We start from the raw sequence: 20,664 nt of genomic DNA, 5'->3' as shown, positions 1-20,664 counted from the left end.
ACTGCAGGGGGCAAGGGTATAGTCTATCCCTGGTCGGGGAACTAAGATCCTGCATGCCGTGAGGTATGGCCCCCCAAAAAAAGAAATTAAAATTAAAAAATCAAACTTTAGAGGGCAATGCTATGTAATGAAATCTCTCAATGAAGTACTGAATAAGGTTACAAAAATTAAAATGTAGAAAATTATAAAGACTCAAAGAAAAAAAATCTGGATGTATAACATTTAAAAATCTACTAAAACAATTCCAGACAAATGATTGTTCAAAAATGATCCAAAGTTAAATGAAAACAAACTAGGAAATACTGCAATTTATACAATATATGAACTATTAGTAACCTTTAATATGTAAAGAGCACTTATGAAACAAGTGAGGGATACATACAATAACTGGGGGAAAAGATATAAACACCTAGTCACAAAATAAAAAATACTAACATACACATAAAAAGACTTTCAAGCTCACTAATAATCAAATAAATGCAAATTAAGATCATCTTTATCCTTCTATCAGATTGGCAAACATTTAAAATATTGTGAATATAGCATTCAATGTGGCTGAAATTATGATGAAATGGAGGGAGTTCAAAATGGTATCATATTTTCAACAAATAGTTTGGCATGATAGGAAAAAAAAGCCTTTAAAAAAGACTTTGACCTTCTAAATATTCGTCAAAAGAAATAAACAAGTATGCAGAATTGCTTCAATGGGGATAAAAGATGAAACAACTTAGATACCCATCTGTGAGGTACCTGTTAGATAAATAAATCATGGCATGTGTGTGTATATTCACATATTAGAATAATAGACAGACATAATTTTAAATTATGATGAATATCTAAATGTACTAAAGTACAACAGTGCCCACAATATAAAAAAGCAGGATACAAAAGAATACAGATAGTATAATTGCTTAATTGCTTAAAAGTGTATATGTATAAGAACTTATGTTGTAAGTACATAAGGAAAAGTATAGAAGGATTTTTATCAAAATGTTGTTCTCTCCAAGGGGTGGGACTATGGGTGACTTTCATTTCCTTCTTTATACTTTTCTATATTTTATACATTTTCAACTATGAAAATATATAAATTTTATTTTTATGTTTTATTATGAAAAATAATAATAAACATATACAAAAGTAGCAAGAATATATTTACCCATTGCCCAGCTCCTACTATCACACATGGCTGACTTTATTTCATCCATACCACTCTATGCCTCCTACCCCTGGATTATTTTAATGTAAATCCTGGATATGTCATATATACATGAGACATAAGGACTTTTTATAGTTAACATACTCAAACTCTCCACTGTATTATTTTAGAGTAAATATCTGATATTTCATTTGCGAATAAATGCTTTAGCATGTATCTTTAAAACATACCCATAATAACAAATCACACCTAAAAATTAGTAATTTCTTAATATCAAATATCCAGTCAGTGTCCCAATTTCCCCAATTATCTCATAAATGCCTTTTTACAGTTGGTTTATTTAAATCAGGATCCAAACAAGATTTACATTTGCACCTGGTTGGTATGTCTTTTGTCTCTTTTAAAGTTTATTATATAGTGCCCCGCCATCCTTTTCCAGGCCATTTTATTTATTGAGAAACACATGAGTCATAGGCCCAAGAACTTCCTGATTGCATCCCCATGGTGTCTTTTACCAGGCTTCTCTATTCCCTGTATTTCATTTCAACTGAGATTTAGTTTTAGTGTCTAATCAACTTCAGGTTCTATTATATTTTTTATAAGACTATTTCAAATCAACTGTATTATTTTTATAAGCAGACAAAACAATAAAGCTTAAAAAAATTTTTTAAGGAACTCAAAGAAACACCAGTCTTTCTAATTCATCCATTTTAGCAATTCATTAAATCGCAGTATCCAAAAGTTTTTTTGGAAGGCAGGCTAAACCAATGCTTTTTCACGGCAAGGATGCTCAGTGACTATTGATGGTCTGATTTATTTTCCAAACACGCTGCTTTTACAGTTTAAATCCATCTCCCCTTCTGCCTCAGTGCTGAAGTCCACCATCCTCTGAGCAATGGCACACCCTCCACTGGAAGCTTACATCATCCTATAATTGCAATTGTCTTCAATTTTCCTTTCTTTCTTTTTTTTTCTTTCAATGTAAGCACATAATTGAAAATTTGGAAATGAGAGAAAATGAAAGAAGGAACCACTCTTAATTTCACCCCTCTAACAGAGTCATTGTTACCTATACACTCTGTACCATCTTTATTAGGGATAATATTTTGTACCAAACTGTAATCCGTGAATACTGGTTTTAATAACCCTTTCATTAACATTAAATACATTTAAAATATCTGTAGCTTATGTTTAGGGTATACAAAATAGCAATAATAAATATAGTGTGTCCATAGCCCAGCTTGAGGAAGAGAACTTTACTAATCCCCTACACAGCCTCTATGGCTGCTCCCTCTTCCTAGCCTCGCCTCCCGTCACTATCCTGAATCTTTGTCTATGCTCACTTGGTCTTATAGGTATTGCCACATGCATGTGGATGTCTAAAAACTATATCATTGGTTTTGCATGCACCTGAACCTTATGTAATTGGAACCACACTGCAGCTATTCTACAACTTGCTTTTTTACTTAACGTTATATTCCTGAGAGCCTTCTGTGTTGTCATAGCTGCTATGGTTCATTCATTTTAACAGCACAGCTAATATAGCTACATTCCACAGTAAGACTATGCCACAGTGTGTACTGCAATTTCTGCACATAAAATTATACTGTAAATATCTTGTCACAGTGCTATGTATTTTCAAAATAATTATTCATTATAGTAGAGTATTATGCTGAGAGAAGAACTATTTAATTTTATAGTTACCCAACTGTTGGACATTAATGGTGTGTGTGTGTGTGTGTGTGTGTGTGTGTGTGTGTGAGTTTGCTTTGTAAATAATGCATCAGGGAAGCATCATTGTCTAAACAGCATATTAAATATTTTGTATTATTTCCTTCATGGAGGGATGTGGGAAGATGGTCCACAGAAGTGGTATTACTGGATCAAATGTATGAATGAATAACATGATTCTTTAATACACTGTAAAACTGTTTCATAATATTGTAATGACATCAGAATTGGGGATTATCATTAAAAACGGGTTCTTTTGCTAATACGTTAAAAAAGTACTTTACTGCTGTTTTAATCTACATATCTCTTATTACAAAATTGAACATTTTCCATATATTTGTTTAGTGTTATATTTAGTTATTCAAGTGCTCTACCAAGGTTTTAGTACCTTTCTTTTTAATTTGTTGAGCATTTCACATAACAAAGATTAATTCCATCATGTTACCGCAAATTTTTTCCCAGGCTATTGTTTCCCCACTGGTTTTTTACGTGAAGAAATCTTTGATTATCCTGTAATTTGATGGACTATTCTTTCCCTTTTTGAGTGTTTTTCTTTCGTTTCCAAGCAATATTCAATTCTACTGATTTCCTATGCATCTACATTTTCCACTTAATTGTTTGATCCATCTGCAATTCATTTTGATGAAGTCAAATGATTTTTTCCAAATTGCTAGACATCAAAATTATTTATTGAATAATTTCCCTTTCCCCATTGATTTGTGATGCCTTCTTTATGATTTATTACATTATTTCTGCGAGAGTCTATTTCTGAGCTGTCCTAGTTCACTTATCTACTTCCTCCTCTTCTGCCGGCCCCACAGTGTTTTAATTACAAAGGCTTCATAATGCATTTTAATATCTGGTAGGGCTACACATTTTAATATCCAATAGATCTAATTCCCTTCCCCCCAAAACCATTTTCATAATTCCCCTTGAGGTTCTCATCTACTTATTTTTCCAAACAGACTTAAAACCATCTGGTGAAATTTTAAAAAATCTTGATGGGACTTTGAGAGGAATGGCATTAGACTCATGAACTAATTCCAGAAGTATCCAAATCCTGAATTTTAATCTCACCATTTAGAAATAAGGTCTTTAGTTAATCTCTTTAACTCTTCTTGGTTTACAACTAAGCAATCTGTAGTTAATGATTATTTTATTCTTTTCTTTACAGTATTTATTCTCTAAAGTTACTATTTTTATAACTTTCTGCATGGGCTTTTTGCTTTGATCTCAGTCATATGCAATGATACCTTTATGAGGCTCCAATAAAGTATAATGCCAGTGGACTGTATGATGAACTCAATCTTCCTTATCAGGTTCAGGAATGGTCATTTTATATATTCCTTTTTAAGTGGTTTGTAGAAGTTAGAAGTTGAATTGATTGAATGCACTTTTGAAATTAATGAGATTATTACATATTTTCACTTAAACCATTTAAAATATTTCATTTGATTCATTATGTGAATCAAATGAAAGTATATGTATATGAAGCCATTCCTACATTCCAGGAATATAACCCACTTGGGTATGGTGGAACATTCACATACTCTAGTGTTGAAATCTACTCACTAGAATTTTATCTAATATTTTTACATTCCTAAGCAAGACTGGTATAGAGCCTCCCTTTGGGGACTTGCCAGATTTGTTATCAGGGTCATGTTTGCTTGAAAGTAGGATCTGGAAGTTTTCCATCTTTTTTCTAAATCCTGGAACACTTTACATAACACAGGAATCACTGGTTCTTTGAAAGGTTAAAAAAAATTTTCAAAGGCCTTTTTATATTTTAAAATATTCCACCTGGCATCTATGTCCATGTGGACATTACCGTGTTTGTATACATGACACTGTAAGATATTGATCTCTAATGGAACAGGGAGTAGTTTTATTGTAATTTACTGCCTTTTCTTCCCCAGCTGAAAAGGGAGGAAATGTCCAAGATGATGAAGACCTAGGAAATAACCCATTTTCCCAGGCTTTGGTTCCAAGAGCCTCCTTTTTAGAGGCCCATCAAGGAAGCTATACAAGGTGGTCAGAGAATACTGAATGCTAAACCATCCAAATTTCATTGAGGCTGACCAAGTTTGGCAACCACAACTTTACCACTGACATATGGAACTAAGAAACCTAAGATCTGAAAAGACAAGGGGATCACCAGTCTACCCCAGGTCACCTCTAGTTCTGTGGTAAAGGTATTCCAAATTTCTAGTCCACAGAACCATCTGTTCCAGCTATAGAACACTGCATCTCTTCCACAGCAATAAAAGCTTGTAACTCTAAGGCTTTCTCTGCTTACTGCAAGGCTCCTGGACCAAAGACCCTGCAAGCACTTCCAGGGGACCATAAATAAAAGATTTAGCATTGCTATGGGCTGAATGTTTGTCCTCACCCCCCCCAAAATTCATATGTTAAAGCCCTAGCCCCCAATCTGATGGTATTAGGAGGTGGGGCCTTTGGGAGTCAATTAGGTTAAAATGAGTCACAAGGGTGGAACCCCTATGATGGGATTAGTGTCCTTATAAGATGAGGAAGAGACACCAGAGCTTCCTCTCTCCACAAAGAAGAGGTCATGTGAGCACACAAGATGGTGGACGCCTACAAGCCAAGAGAAGAGGTCTCAGAATAAAACTTACCTTGCCAGCACCTTGATCTTGGACTTCCTAGCCTCTAGAACCGTGAGAAATAAATTTCTATTATTTAAGCCACCCAGTCTATGGTATTTTGTTATGGCAGCCCAAGCTAAGACAAGAGGGTTGTGGTAATGTCTGCCCAAAAGAACGGTGAGCTGTAGCTATACAGACTGCGTAGCCTGCTGTAGAGTGAGATACACCTTAGGAGAAACAAGTGGTACGGAGTCTGAACCAATTACGATTGAGTGTCTACTAGAACATGCAAGGACGGTGCCGTATGAACATATGTGACAATATAAATAGCACTCAAACAGTGACACTGCCCAGGAATGAGGCTGTGAACAGGGCAGTAACTGCAGATGTAAGTGTGCACAGAACAGTCTGCTCTTTCTTGATGAAGGCACATTTCAGTTCATGTCCACATTCACAGAGGATCCATGAAACGTTAGAGATCGATGAAATGTTAGGATTGTCAATCAAGGTGATGAGTGTTAGGATAGTCTGATAGGAAGACAGGGACCTCAAAACCCTCTTTGGCACTAGGATTCCATGATTCCATTCAGGATTTCACATATGCAGGCAGTCTTTTTCTCCCCTCAACAAGGGCAGAGACGTTGCTTTCACACCAGTCTTGGCCTCACACAGACGCTTAATCCCTGGCTGGAAGGCAAAACATCTTTGTGGCAAAGCCAAGCAGGAATGTGAAGTGAAGCAGAACGAGAAACATTTTATTGCTGTTTTGGATGCCAGGGGTGGTTCGGTGTATGATTGGGGGGTTTTTTTGTTTTGTTTTAAATTTATTTATTTATTTATGGCTGCATTGGGTCTTCGTTGCTGTGTGCCGGCTTTCTCTAGTTGTGGCGAGCAGGGGCTACTCTTTGTTGCGGTGCGTGAGCTTCTCATTGTGGTTGCTTCTCTTGTTGCGGAGCATGGGCTCTAGGTGCACAGGCTTCAGTAGCTGTGGCACGTGGGCTCAGTATTTGTGGCTCGCAGGCTCTAGAGCGCAGGTTCAGTAGTTGTGGCGCGCGGGCTTAGCTGCTCTGCGGCAGATGGGATCTTCCCAGACCAGGGCTCAAACCCGTGTCCCCTGCATTGGCAGGCGGATTCTTAACCACTGCGCCACCAGGGAAGTCCCTGGTTTGGAGGTTTTTTTTAATGACTTCAAAAGGCATCTTAAAAAGTCATACTCTTTTGGCAGTTCCAAGACGCAACTGCTGCTACAAGTACTAACACTTACCAGCAACTGACTGATGGACACACTGCTTTTCTCAAAAGTACCCTTTCCCTTCTGGGGCTTTTCAGACCAAACTAAGTTTTCTCTGTGTGTGTGTGTGTGTGTGTGTGTGTGTGTGTGTGTGAGTGTGTGCCCATGCACACACAGAGACATAGCACACAACTGAAAGCCAAATGAAATTCAATAAATTTACCATTTTTAGGGTCAAATTGTGGAAAAAGAAAAAACTATTGACATGCCTTTTCATTTGAACTATTTAGTTACTGCAAAATTTTCTTCCTACCGGTGGAAAATTAAACTAACAATTCTAAGTTAATGACTTGAGGGTAAACAGTTCCTTCTTTTATAAAATGAATTGGGTTTACCAAGACTTGCGTTTAAGTGAATTTCTCCTGTCCCTTTAAATCAAGTAAAGGCATGACTTCAGCGAATTCCTAGGCTTCATGAGACGCTTCAAAAGAAATATGATTTTTCCCCCTACAGTTGCACATTAACTCCACATCTCCCCAACACCTGTTATGCATAGATGCAGGGAAGCATCCACCCTTAATGTTGTTTTCACAGGCGATGTCAGAAAAATAAGAAGAGTGCAATAAATTATTCCTAAAGCTGAATGTTTTTAATGTAAAGATTTTATTCCTTAGACTGTCTCCTTCCTACTATTTTAGGATCAAGATGGTCCTTTCTTTTATAAGAACTGTAGTGATAGATGTTAGGTTTTTAAAAACATCCTTCCTTGGCAAAATAAAAACTTGGTAGCCCTAAGCCAATCCCCCCAATTTTGTTTTGGTAGTTTCTTGGTCCAGACAAACTACATTTGAGAACCACTTGTCTACAGCACCCTCTGAACCAAGGAATTCAGGGTCAGTTGTCGAGTTATCACTAGTTCTCATCTACTTATCACAATTGTGACCAGACAGCCTTGGGGGCAACAAACAACCTACAGAAAATTTAAGTCTAATTTTAGTCAATATTCAGGGGAGGGGGGATGAAAAATTTTATGGTTTATAAATTTGTGGTCTGTAAGTTCCTGGTCACTCTGGAACTTTATCCTCCATCCACAGGCCCCTCGCTGCACCCTATCCACCCCTTATCCTCCAAGTTATCGCCTCCCAGTTTTGAAATCAGCTTCAGGGTACTGCGCCCACCTTTGCTCTTCCCACCACTAATCTGGGAACCCCAAATCAAGACGCTTCACCCTCCTGGGATTTTGAGAAGTCAGCCTTATGGCACCCAAGGCTTTTGAGAACGTTTCACAGCGTTTTGTCAGCTAAAATCCCACTGAAATAAATGCCCAAGGCTAGCTTCTCACTACTGCAGCATCTCACCCAATCCAGGTGATTCTAAAATCCATCCGCCCAGAAAAGCCTCACTGAGTGGCTGGCTTGGGAAACCAAAGCTGAGGAGGGTCACTTGCCCCTCCAGAGCCTCCAAACGGAGAACAATGGCAAGAAAATCAGCTAGGATAAGTCATGACAGGCTTTCAACTATTTACAAGACTTTTTCAACCAAGAATACATTAATATGTTACCGTAAAGTTAAAATTCCCTATTTTCCAGGGATTATAACTACTTTTAATTTAAAACTGTGTGCTACTTAAATTTTTCTTTATTTAGGTTTTCCCCAAAATGAATTTTTTTAAAAAAAACCATTCCAGTAAAAAAAAAATCCATAAACACTAAATATTTTAATATCTTTATTTACCTTGTCTCTAGCTGAGCTAACCAGTGACATATATTTGTTGTGAAGAGTTAATTTCCTAGAATAAACATGCACATAAACATACAAATGTGATAATATTTAGAGTTATATGAAGCTAATAAAGGTAACATTTATTGGGCCAGCCACTGGGCCACTGGGCACTTTACTTGGATTACCCCAGTTAGTCCTTACAACAAACCTATAAAGCAGGTATTATTCTTATTCCCATTTTATAGATGAGGTTATAAATGAGGAACTTCATTACTGTAATTTAATCTTCAATAACCCAGAATTTGAGTTCAGTGTTTACTCTGGCTATAGAAAGGTTGAATAAGCATATTAGAAATAAAACAGCATTGTAGAAGGCATAGTTGACCTCCTAGAAGGTCCTACATCTTAAGACATACTGAAAAGCAGATGCTAATTGCAAGCCTTCCAACAGGAACTGTTTGGGAAGGTTCTGTCTGAAACTATGCTATGTTAAAACACTTTAAAATTCAGACTTTCACTAGTTAAGAGTGAGTTTTCTCTCACTGTTACCCCAACAATTAGTCCAAATTCGTAAGGTCTCTATAGATGATACAGTACAGTGGATGTCCACTGTCACTCTCCCCATGTCCATTTCCCTCCTCCCTCAACAGTACCCAGAGCTCTGCTTCCCCCACCCTGGTGCTTTGAGGAAAGCTACACTCCCCAGTGTAGGGATAGGCCAATCAGGAAAATCTCCCATCCCTGCCAATCAACAGAAGGCGTTCACCTGGCCAATGTGACTGGCTAAGGAATGAGCACATGACTCAGTTCAAGCCAATGAAATGCAGGGTTGGTTGGCTGGGGAGGGCCTTCTGGGAAAGACACTTTCTCAGTCTTTTCAAGAGTTACGGCAAGGGATGCTTCTTTCTTTCTGGCCAGAGGGATGTGCAACAATAAGCCCAGGAACTTCTGTGGCCATTCTGCCTCCAGGAGAGAGGCCAGCCTGAGGATGGACTGATACCATGGAAGAGCGGCAGAGAGATGGGAAGAAACTGGACTCCTGATGACAAGTTGAGCTGTTGTCTCACATGCACCCTGTAGTCTGTCCCATCCCTGCTTTTTGCTAGTACAAGTCACTTAATTAATTCCCTGTGCTGTGGGAGCCCCTTTGAGTTCAGTTTTATGGTATTCACAACCCCCAAGTAATCCAAACTGATAAATTGGAAATAAGCACTCATCCACAGCTTTTTCCTAGCACTTGCTCAGATTTTGCTTGGTCCTGTTTCAAGTGGTTTTGTGTTGTTTTTCTTGAGAAAATATAATGGGCTTTCAAGGAACACTTTCATGAATTAATGAGTGGCCTTGGGCAAGTCACTTGATCTCCTTGGGTCTTTTCAACTATAAGAAGGATGAAGTTTGATTAGAGGGTTTCTGGTGCTCCTTCCAGCCCTCACAGCCAATGGTTCTATGTAGCTGACCCAATACTGCAAAGTTTCACACTCAAACAAACGAAAAACCCTCTTTTGGTCCTAAAGTAGAAACATCCCTTTTAATATATTCCAAGCGATCTGCATCTCTTGGTCGGTCAGATATTTTCCATTTGTGCCCTGATACCCATCCCCGATCTGTCTCCACTCAGCTTGCACCCCTAGAGGTTCTGATCTCTGCACAGCTTCAATATGCTCCCTGCCTCCTGGCTTCTGGCTGAGTATGCCTAATGGGAGGCACCATCAGGAGACGGGAGAACTGACAGGGAGCTCAATGAGGATATCCATTTTCTTGGCTCTTTCCCGGCCATGTTGCTGTAGGTTGACTGCCTCCTACCAGAGATAGCCTTTCTGTACAGCTTCTCTTTCCAGTTCTGATAACCAATCTCTCCCTCTTCTTTTCAGGCCCAGGTATGGAACGGCTCCCTGACATTGCTAACCCTGGGATGCTTCAACATCCCGTGCTGGTTTCTCTTAACCCTGCTGATGCCACTATAAGCAGTTCCTTCAGTAGAGACTCTTGGACTACTCCATTTGAGTGAACCATCTGTTTCCTACTGGAACCCCAAGACACAGTGGCTTAAAAATTAAATCAAAATCAGGCACAATAAAAAAGAAACAGAAGCAATCAACTATGAGTCTCACAGAAGAAACAGGAAAAGTGTGGAACTTGCCAAGAAAAAAAACCTGTGCACACCGAAAGAATCAAATTAGACACCACCACCCTGCTTCCCCACCATCACTAAGAATTTGTGGGAAATAGTCATCTCTTGCTAGACCAGGGTTTAAAACTGAAGAAAAAAAAAAATTCTGTTTATACACAAACCTATTGACCATCCAGACAGCTTCTGTGTGAGATCTGGCAGAGGAATCATAGCTATGTGCCCATTTTCTAGAGGGACAAACTGAGCCTGGAAAGAGAACACAGGGCTAGAGCTGACAAAAACACTAGAAATGCCCCAGGGCCAGTTCAAAGGCTCCTTGGTCCAGGAATCTGCCTCTGACAGGCTCTGTGGAGTTTCTCAGAGTGGCCTTCTGTACCAATTCTCCAGAGATGTTTAATTCCCACTTCTAGAAGCTACCATCCATGACCATCTTTTGGATCCTTCACTATCTGCAACAACTCTGCAAAGTCAAGAGACAGGATGCCCTCAGCCCCATGCCAAGTGATGCTGAATTCCAATACGTGAAACCACAAGCGCTGACCGTTTCCCGGACACCTATGGGTGTCCAGGCCCAGAGCAGCCGACCTCCCCTCTGTGGGGCATTTTCCACACCATATGGATCAAAGAAACGATTTTATGACCCCTTCATCATAAAGCATTCAAACACCCAGAATGTCGGAGAAGCTACCTGTTTCACGATTAAGAGGCTTAATCTCTCAGGGTCGTCCTGCTTCCGTGTCTTCCTCTTTCAGCATCCTCCAGAGCCGGGGCCTGTAGGGGTGACCCAGAAAGCACATTCAGGATATCTGGCTTCAACATGGGGACAGATCATATCAATCAGGGAGGGACTAGAGAGGCAGCCAAGGATGGAGCCCTGAAGAACCCAGCAGTGGATGGACCTGCCCGGGAGGAGGGCCCTGAAAGGTCCCTGAGGGTGGAGAGGAATTAGGAGAGAAAGACACTCAATTCCAGTCTTCTAGTCACTCAGGCCCCAAACCAGGAGTCATTGTGACTCCCCTGTTTCCTTCACACCCCACGTCCAATCCATCAGCAAATGATGCCAGCTTTATCTGCAAAATGTATCCACCTCCACTGCTACCACTTTGGTCCAAGCAGCTTCTCTCATTAGAATACTGCAATAACCTCCTAGCTGGTCCCCCTACTTCCATCCTTGCCTGTCTATAATCCATGTATCATGCAGGTTGAACTGTGTTATGGGTCAAATTGTGTCTCCCCGCAATTCCTATGTTGAAGTCCTAACCCCAGGACCTCAGAATATGACCTTATTTGGAAATAGGGTTGAAGCTGATGTAATGAACTGTTAAGATGAGCTCACACATCATACACTGGGTAGGGTGGGTCCCTAATCCAATATGACTGGTGTCCTTATAAAAAGGGGAAATTTGGATACAGACACCTACACAGGGAGAGCACCATGTGAAGACTGGACTCATGCTGCCCCAAGCCAAGAAACTACCAGAAGCTAAGAGAGAGCTCTGGAACAGATCCTTCCCTAGCGCCTTCAGAGGGAGCACGGCCCTGCAGACACCTTGGTCTTGGACTTTTGGCCTCCAGAACTGTGAGATGGTAAATTTTTATTATCTAAGTCACCCAGTCTGTGGTACTTTGTTATGGCAGCCCTAGAAGACCAAAACACCATGCTCCCCACACCAGCCTAAAAATCACTCTTCTGCTCAAAACATTCCTATAGCATCTTACATCTCTCAGAGTAAAAGACAAAGTCCTTGAAATGTCCTACACGGCTCCATGACCTGCCCCAGCCTCTTCTCTGACCTCTTCTCCTACTCTGCCCTTCTTCAATTTCCTCCAGCCACAATGGCTTCCTCAAGCATCCCAAGCAGGCTCCTGCCTCAGGGCCTTTGCACATGCTCTTCCCTCTGCCTGGAACACTGTTCCACTAGGCTTCCTTCACTTCCTTCAGGTTTCTGTGATAATGTCACCTTCTCAGTGAGACCCTCCTGACAACCCCAGCACCCTTTCCATCCTCCTTCCCTGTGTATTTTTCTTTGTAGTGCTCATCACCACCTGACATTTGTTTATATTTTTATCCCTCTTTCCTCACACTAGACTAGAAACTCCCTGAAAGCAGGGACATGGAATTATGGTATGCCCCAGAGCCCAGCACATAGTAGGTGCTTAAGTAATAGTGGCTGAGAGATTTATTTGCGGACTGAAAGAAGCCAAGAGAAAAGAGAGTTGCAAGAAGGAGGAAGTTGTCCACGGTGTCAAAAGTAGCAAAGGGTCCAGAAAGATAAGGACCGAAGTGTCCGTTGGGTGTGGTAATATGGAGGCCACAGGTGACCTGAGAGGGGACAGCTCGTGTGGAAGCAGGAGCCCCTCACAGCAAACCCACCAGGTCCCTCCCCTGCGCCAGTCACACCTCCCACGGGCAGAAGCCAACCTGAGCGGGCCGCCTCAGCGAAGGAGCAAAACCCGAGGGCAGATTCTTTCCAGGCGTCTCGTGAGGGAAGGAGAAAAGGGAATGAGAAAAAGAGGGGGTGAAGGTTTGAGGAAAGACTACAGCAGAATGACTGGAGCGGGTGAGGTCCCAGGAGCTGCACGGGTACCCGGGTGCAGGAGGAAGGTTCCCTCTGGCCAGGAAGAGGAGGAGGGGTGTGTCCTCCTCTGAGGGGAAGGAAACCAAGCTGGGATGAGCCCAGACGGGGATAACTGCACGAGGTGGGGAGGCGAGAACCTGTGTCAGCTCGCTGCTGAGCGAGGGGACCTTGTTAGTAATCAGTGAAGGCAGGAGGTCTCCTGAGTGACGAAGGGAAGACAGAGAGGGGGGCTGGATGGAGTGGGGACCGTGGGGAACATCCTGCAGGGTCAGCCCTGAAACCGAGTACCTCCTCAAATTCTGTGCCCCACGTACCTCCCTCGCCTTGTGAAGTGCCAACCCTGATGGGAGAGAGAGCCAGCCGCTGGCCAGCATCACTGAGGGCCCAGTTGAAACGAGAGGCCGTGGGTTCAGACACACACAATCCACGTGGTTATGGGTTTCTGGGACAGGCCCTTGGCAGCACGGATTTAGGAGAAGGGTCTTCCTCCAACTGAAGAATTCCGTGACCCCGAACAGCTCCATCCCTTTTTGTCAGGGCTGCATCACTCACCCAGGCCCCCAGATTCAGCCCTTTGAGCCCCTCTGAGTCCTCACTCTCCACTCCCCTAATTCCTCCCAGTCAGTCACAAATCCTGCCTATTACACTTGTGTGCTGGGTGCGACCCAAGTTAAAACCCTCACACACCAGTCCTGTGAGGTGTTCTGAGTGTCTATTTACAGTTGATGAAACTGAGGTTTGATGAAGTCACCTGCTCAAGGTCACACAGGTAGCAAGTGGCAGAGCTGGGGTTTGAAATCTTCCATCTCTCTTTCCTCTTGTCCATATTCATGCCACCACCCTGGTCCAAGGCCTCAACGTTTCATTCCTAAAATTCAATGCGATAAATGTCTTCTAACTCACCTCCCAGCATTCCCCTGTTACAGGGCACACATCCGAATGAAGCTTCTTACAACACTGTTTTGTTTTCCTGTTCCAATAAAACTTTATTTACAAAAATAGGCACCAGGCCATAGTTGGCCTGTAAGTCACAGTTTTCCAACCACTGATTTATAGTCTTCATGGAATCACGAAAAATTTTGTCCATTATTTGTTCAAATATTTTTCCCTCTCCCCTTCCCCTCCCACTGGGACTTCAATCACACATACGTTAGACCACTTAATACTGTCCCACAAGTTGTCAATGCTATGTTTTTGTTTTAAATATCTCTGTGCTTCTTTTTGGATAGTTTCTGTTGCTATGTCTTCAAGTTGGTGTGTAATCTGCTTTAATCTCATGCAGTGTGTTTTTTATTTCGAAAGTTGTATCTTTCAGCTCTAAAAGTTCCATTGGAATCTTCTACTTCTCTCCTCTTTTACGATCTCCTCTCCTTGTTGAACACGTGGAGTGTATTTATAATAGTTCACAGCACTGTTTTTACCTATCCCCGTCCCATGCAATTGGAAGGGCTCCTTCTTCGATCTTGCTTCCCACACGCACACTCCACTGCACCCCATCCAGGATGCTCCTCCCCTTTCCATGCACCCTTCAAGGCCCCAATGCCAGGACATTCCTCCCCACCCCATCCCCATAGCTCCACCCCTCTGAGCGCCCTGCTCACGCCCCAGCTTGCTGAGCAGTCCCTGCTCTTCTGAGTTCACTGCACTTAGCTTCTCTTGGCAACTGTTCCATTTGCTAAGTTTCCGTGTAGATGGCACTCCCCTTGAAGGTAATTAATATATGCGTTGAATGCTTGGAATTGCCCACTGCTCAACACAGAGTCTACAATGGTAAATGTTACTTGATCTACAAAACAGTTCTGATGAAACACAGATGATATACTTCTAGAAGTTTTTCAGAAAATACAAAAGAACTGGGATGGTAACTGGAAGGGACACAGGGCCTTCTTGAAGTTTTGGAAGTGTAACTATTCTTCCTTTGCAGGAGCACCCAGAGTCTGACACCCTATAACAGCCACCCTAATAAGAGGGAGGGTGGCTGGATGTAGCTCTCCCCTCCTTCCTGCTCCTACATACTCAAGGTCTTGGGAACCCTCCTAAGGTACATGCTTTCACACACAGAGATATCCTATCTTCCTCCCTCTTCAAGGGAAGAGCTTAAAATGTGAGCAGTCCAAATCTGGCTGAGTGGAGTTCATGGTGACTAGCAGAATGGTAGAAGGAAGAGAAAGGATACTCCATTTCTGGGAAACTGGGAGTTGGCTCTAACCTACTTTGACTGTCAGCCAGGGACCATACAATTCTGGGATTCTTGGGGTCACAGAAGGAGGATGGTTGAGAATGGTGAAAGTCAACAAGGCACTCAAGTGTCATCAAATCACACCCCATGCAGATAGAATGGGCAGCACCTGAATAACAAGGGTCTGGGAGGAATCTATGGAGGGGAAGGTGATGCTGCCCACCAGATGCCCAATAAGAAATCAAGATCTCCCCAAACCAGTGGAACCAAAGGCACAGTGTGGTCCTCGTGACACAGTGGAAATACCAAGAGCTCTGGAGTCAAGCCTGGGATCATATCCTGACCTCATCACCCAGTGGCTGTCCAGACTTAGGCTGGTCACTTCCCCTCTCTGAGCCTGGCTCTGCGTGAGCTAATGCGAGGCCTAAATAAAACAAGAAATGTAGGAAAACATCCAGCGCAGTGCCTGGCATTATATAAGGGGCCCAGTAAGTGTGGCTCCCCTCCCTCCTTCAGATCTCACGACTCTCAACCCTCCCTAAGAGGAACAAGTGCAGAAGCTACAGAGCATTTCCCAGGGGGAAGGTCTGCAAAGAAGGATGGCCAAAGTCAGCTAAAGGGAGGAGGACAAAAGGGCCACCCCATGGCCACGAAGAGAGAAGCACTGGACCTCTGTAAACGCCAGGGTTTCAAAACACACAAAGCTTCGAGCCTCAGACCAGACCCAAACAGGAAGTTTGTGACAAACTTAGAAAACATGCAGGCACAACTGCAGGAGGCTGACACCACTCAGAAAAGATGAAAATGAGCACTCCTGGGGGTGGAAGGCAGCGTGGAATAAAGGGAGTGTGCTTGGCCGACATTCCAAACACATACAACTGCTCCCGGTGTCGGGAGCACCTGCCCTGTGCTCCTCTCCTCACCCCAAGCACGTGGGCCGATCCCATGTGGCTGCCCTGGTTTTCTGGTTTCCACATGGAGCCTGTCAGCACCTCCCCACTCTCTGTCCCTCCCCTCCCTCCCCAGGCATCAAGGGCAGCGGACATTTTGAACAGCTCTCAGGGGCCTGGGGGACTCAGGTGTGTGAGATCATTTTTCAGCTGGGAGCACTTCGCACAGAAAGAGGCAGTGATGTGCGGAGATCCCACAGGGCTCTCGACCAATGTCTTGTTGAGCCCAGTGTATGTTTCACGAGGCCCCCTGGCGCTCCACAATGGGGTCTCCAGGCTGCCATGTTTTCTCCTCTGAAATCCTGCCTGGGACTAACATTTTCATTTGTACTGTTCCCACTGGTATGGGGCACCATAACCTCAGTTCACTTACTTGTAATGGCAGGGAAATACAGACACGCCTGACCTCCATGATTTGTGTCCCCAACTGGAGTGAAAACTAGAAGGTTCCTTCCCCTTTGTTCTTAATCTCCTAGCACGTGTGGACTGAGCCTTGATACCAGGCTGTATGTTTGGTGGGTGTGCTCCAGAAAATACTTGGTAAATTAATAAACAATATCAATGCCATTTCTACTACCCAACCCCCCACCAGACTGTGTCCCACTGGTCCTGATCCACCCTCCGCAGGCGGGTCCCTGGTTCCACCCCTCCCAGGTGAACCACCCAACTGTAAACTCAGTCACCTGATTATCAGCCTCAGTGCCCGCCCCTCCTCGGCACCTCCGGCAGTGGTTTCCCCACCTCCCCAAGTTAGGTTCCTTTTTAAAAAAATGACTCATTTAGGAAGAGACAAAACCCAAAACTTCAATGGTGAAGATAAAACAGCACTGAGTCTCTTTAAACACCTCCTACTCCATGTAGAATTTAGATCCGATAAAGACTCCCTAAACTGGACCGCCTAATTTGGAACTTTACAGTATACCCAATTCTTCTAGCAAAAAACATTTCCAGTAACGTCTTCTCTCTGAACTTTTCAGGGTCTTCCTTAAGAATGCAGGTGGCCTCAGGCCTGCAGTCAGTACCTTTTTTAAAATGTGGGAATGAGAAATTAAAGTCCACACTTGCAAGTCCTGGGTCAAAAATTAATTATTTCATGTTTTACTACATTTATGATTCTGACTTACTGGATGAAGGACATTGACATTATACCATTGGCCTAATGAGAATTATGGGGAGTTTTTTTTTTTTTTTTGTAAAAAGTAAAATTTCTTTATATGTAAGAAGTTTACAACATTTTGTGCACAGTATTTGAAAGGAACAAAACTGTATGATATAATACATAGAATCATAACATTTTAGGGCTCAAATGTGCAAATAGGATGATCCTAATCCAGGGGTTCTCAACAACGTTGGCTGCATTAAAAAATTCCCAGGCTCCACCCCCAGAGATTTGGATACATTTGGACTGTAGTGGGGTTCTGACATTGGTTTCTTTCTTTCTTTTTTTTTTGTAAGTTTCCTGGTGATTTTAATGTGCATCCAGGGTTGAGGACCACTGATCTACTGCAGATAAGAAAACGGGGAGGTCTAAAGAAATTAAGGTGCAGCCCAAGACCACACAGCCAGACACAAAACCAGAACCAAATGTGACATTTACAACTCTCCGTCCAGATCAGCAGTCTCTTTCAGATTTTCAATATTCACTGAATTGTTAAAACCTTTTTTTTTTTTTAACTTGGAGGACCAACACAGAGTTGCTGACTTTTTGTTGTGTCAAGCAAGGGTATTTTTATAAATATCTATCAATTACTGTCACTGCTTCCTGTCAAGTCTCATGTTCATGTGCACATCTGCCACCCTCTCCACCCCAACCCCGCCTAGGAGGTAAGATTGGACCATATCTGTCCCCTGCCCACAGTCTCACTCACCTCTACTCACCCTGCCCCTCACCAACATCCACAGGACAAATCCAAACAAAACCCAGGCCTCCAAAATTCTCCATCTCTCCCTTTCCTGAACCTCCACAATACCGATTTCTGAAAGTCCCTTCCCTGACCACAAACTACTTCCTAGTCCCTCCAAATCCATCCTTGGCCTTTCTCCTGACCAACACATGACACCTAATATTTGTACAAGTCACAGCATCCAATATTTACAATTTGTTCTTCCACACACATGATCCCTTCCAAATTTCTCCCTAATCAAGGATGTACAGGGAACTTTTTTTAAATTGGAGTATAGTTGCTGTACAATATTATATAAGTTAACAGGTGTGCAATATAGTGATTCACAATTTTTAAAGGTTATACTCCATTTATAGTTATTATAAAATATTGGCTATAACCCCTGTGTTGTACAATATATCCTTGCAGCTTATTTTATACCTAGTAGTTTGTACCTCTTACTCCCCTACCCCTATCTTGCCCATCCCACCTTCCTTCTCCTCACTGGTAACCACTAGTTTGTTATCTGTACATCTGCTTCCTTTTTGTTATATTCACTAGCTTGTTATATTTTTTTAGATTCCACATATAAGTGATATCATACAGTATTTGTCTTTGTCTGACTTACTTCACTGAGCATAATGCCTTCCAAGATTTACTGGAAACTTTTAAAGAGGGCTACCTCTGAGGAGTAGAATTAGGGGATGGGGTGGGGAGGTGGGAAGGAGGGGTTCTCTTTATACCCTTCAGTTTGAGTTTTGGGCAAGCATATATTTTTTAAATGGGACAAAAATCACACATACAGGGACGTCCCTGGTGGCACAGTGGTTAAGAATCCGCCTGCCAATGCAGGGGACATGGGTTTGATCCCTGGTCCGGGAAGATGCCACATGCCACAGAGCAACTAAGCCCGTGTGCCACAACTACTGAGCCCACACGCTGCAACTACTGAAGCCCGTGTGCCTAGAGCCCGTGCTCCACAACAAGACAAGCCACCGCAATGAGAAGCCCGCGCACCGCAACGAAGAGCAGCCCCCGCTCGCCATAACTAGACAGAAAGCCTGCGCGCAGCAACGAAGACCCAGCTCAGCCAAAAATAAATAAATCAAAAAAAAAATCACACATACATACACACACATAATAAAACAAAGCAGGTTACAAAATACACCTACGGTTTGTTTCCACTTTGTAAAATACAGAAAATTGTTGGGGAAGTCTCCATACCCAAGTTTTCAATGTAAATGATATCTAGGTGGTGGGATTACGGGTGAGGTTAATTTCACTTCCCTTTCCTCTTTGCTTATCTTTATTATGTTTTATTCATGAAATAAAGGAATAATGAAAGTTTAAAACCTGAACCAAAGCATTATCTGATCTCTGAAACGTACACAGTATCAGGAAGCCAAGGCACCAGAGCAGGACCCAGTCTGGTGTGTAGAAATATCTCCTTTTTTGTAAAATGCAAGATTTCTCCCCAGTCAGGCCCTGGCTTCTACAGCCTGCCTAAGGGTCGAATCTACCACTACAACTGACCTTAGCCACACCCAGGCCCTGGCAGTTCCCAGGAATAGATGTAGAAAAGATGCCCTAGCACAGCGGTCAAGTCCCTTATGGGACCCATCTGGCCTCCTCAGCTTCACCTCCTCTTGCTCCCTGAGTTTTAGCCACATGGAGCAGTTGTCCTCTCCTGAGTGTCTCCTCTGGTCCCCCCTGCCTTTAAGTTTCTACCCAGGCTGTGTCACCCACCCCTACTTGTTTCCTTCCTGAGTCTCTGCCAAGGCAAGCAGCCACGCCTACTCCAAGTAACATTCAGACCCACAACTTGAAGATCAGGAGCCCAGAAACTCTTGCAATGGAGCGTAAACTGTGGAATTCTCCACAGTCCCCACTGCTCCCCAAGCCTAACAAGGCGAAGCAGAGGGGTGAGAGCGTCTTCCAGGCAGCAAGAACCACAAGCTCAAAGGCCCGGGGCTCGTAGGGTGTGTGATGAGTTCGGGGGAGGAAAAGGCACTTGGGATGTCTGGAGCATCTCCTAGCACATCCAAGGCTCAGCAGAAAGAAAAATCCAAAGACACTTAGCAAAATTTACAAGGGCCAGCACAGAGAGGCCCAAAAGGGAAGGGTTCTCAGCCTCTCATCTGCTACTCATCCTTCCAACTGCTTCCCCACAATTCACAATTGAAAGCCCTTCCAGTGTCTAGTTGGGTCGAGGCCAATAGGAGTGGGTGGAAAAATAGGAATAGAGAAAAAAGAAATGAGATTAAGCAACACCACACTGAGAGAGGCTGAGGTCCTCCCTGTGCAACACCAAGTGGCCTTGGGTGATGCTTGAGGGGGGGCGGGGACACGGTGCATAGCCCTGTCCTTGATGTCAGCCCCAAAGGTGAAGGACGTTTGCCAATTATCCAAACTTCGGGACCCTCCAGAGACATTTCAAAAGAACTGTGAGACTTCAAAACTGCCGAGACACAGACTGGCCGTGCTCCACTCCGATGCCTC

At 42.9% G+C, this 20,664-nt stretch overlaps 1 protein-coding gene across 7 annotated transcripts in view; it reads right to left on the bottom strand.

The window, feature by feature from the left end:
- The window catches only part of TRERF1 (transcriptional regulating factor 1), a 196,687-nt gene that overhangs the window by 103,890 nt on the left and 72,133 nt on the right, over positions 1 to 20,664 (bottom strand). For all 7 annotated transcript variants that reach the window (XM_061196217.1, XM_061196213.1, XM_061196219.1 and 4 more), the window contains one exon: positions 11,263 to 11,345. The gene's annotated coding sequence lies outside the window, so the exon portion shown is untranslated. The remainder of the gene's footprint in view (positions 1 to 11,262; positions 11,346 to 20,664) is intronic.

Source organism: Eubalaena glacialis, chromosome 7 (assembly GCF_028564815.1).
Source record: "Eubalaena glacialis isolate mEubGla1 chromosome 7, mEubGla1.1.hap2.+ XY, whole genome shotgun sequence".
In the NCBI taxonomy this organism is placed as follows: Eukaryota; Metazoa; Chordata; class Mammalia; order Artiodactyla; family Balaenidae; genus Eubalaena; species Eubalaena glacialis.
This window is presented reverse-complemented; position numbering and strand designations above follow the sequence as displayed.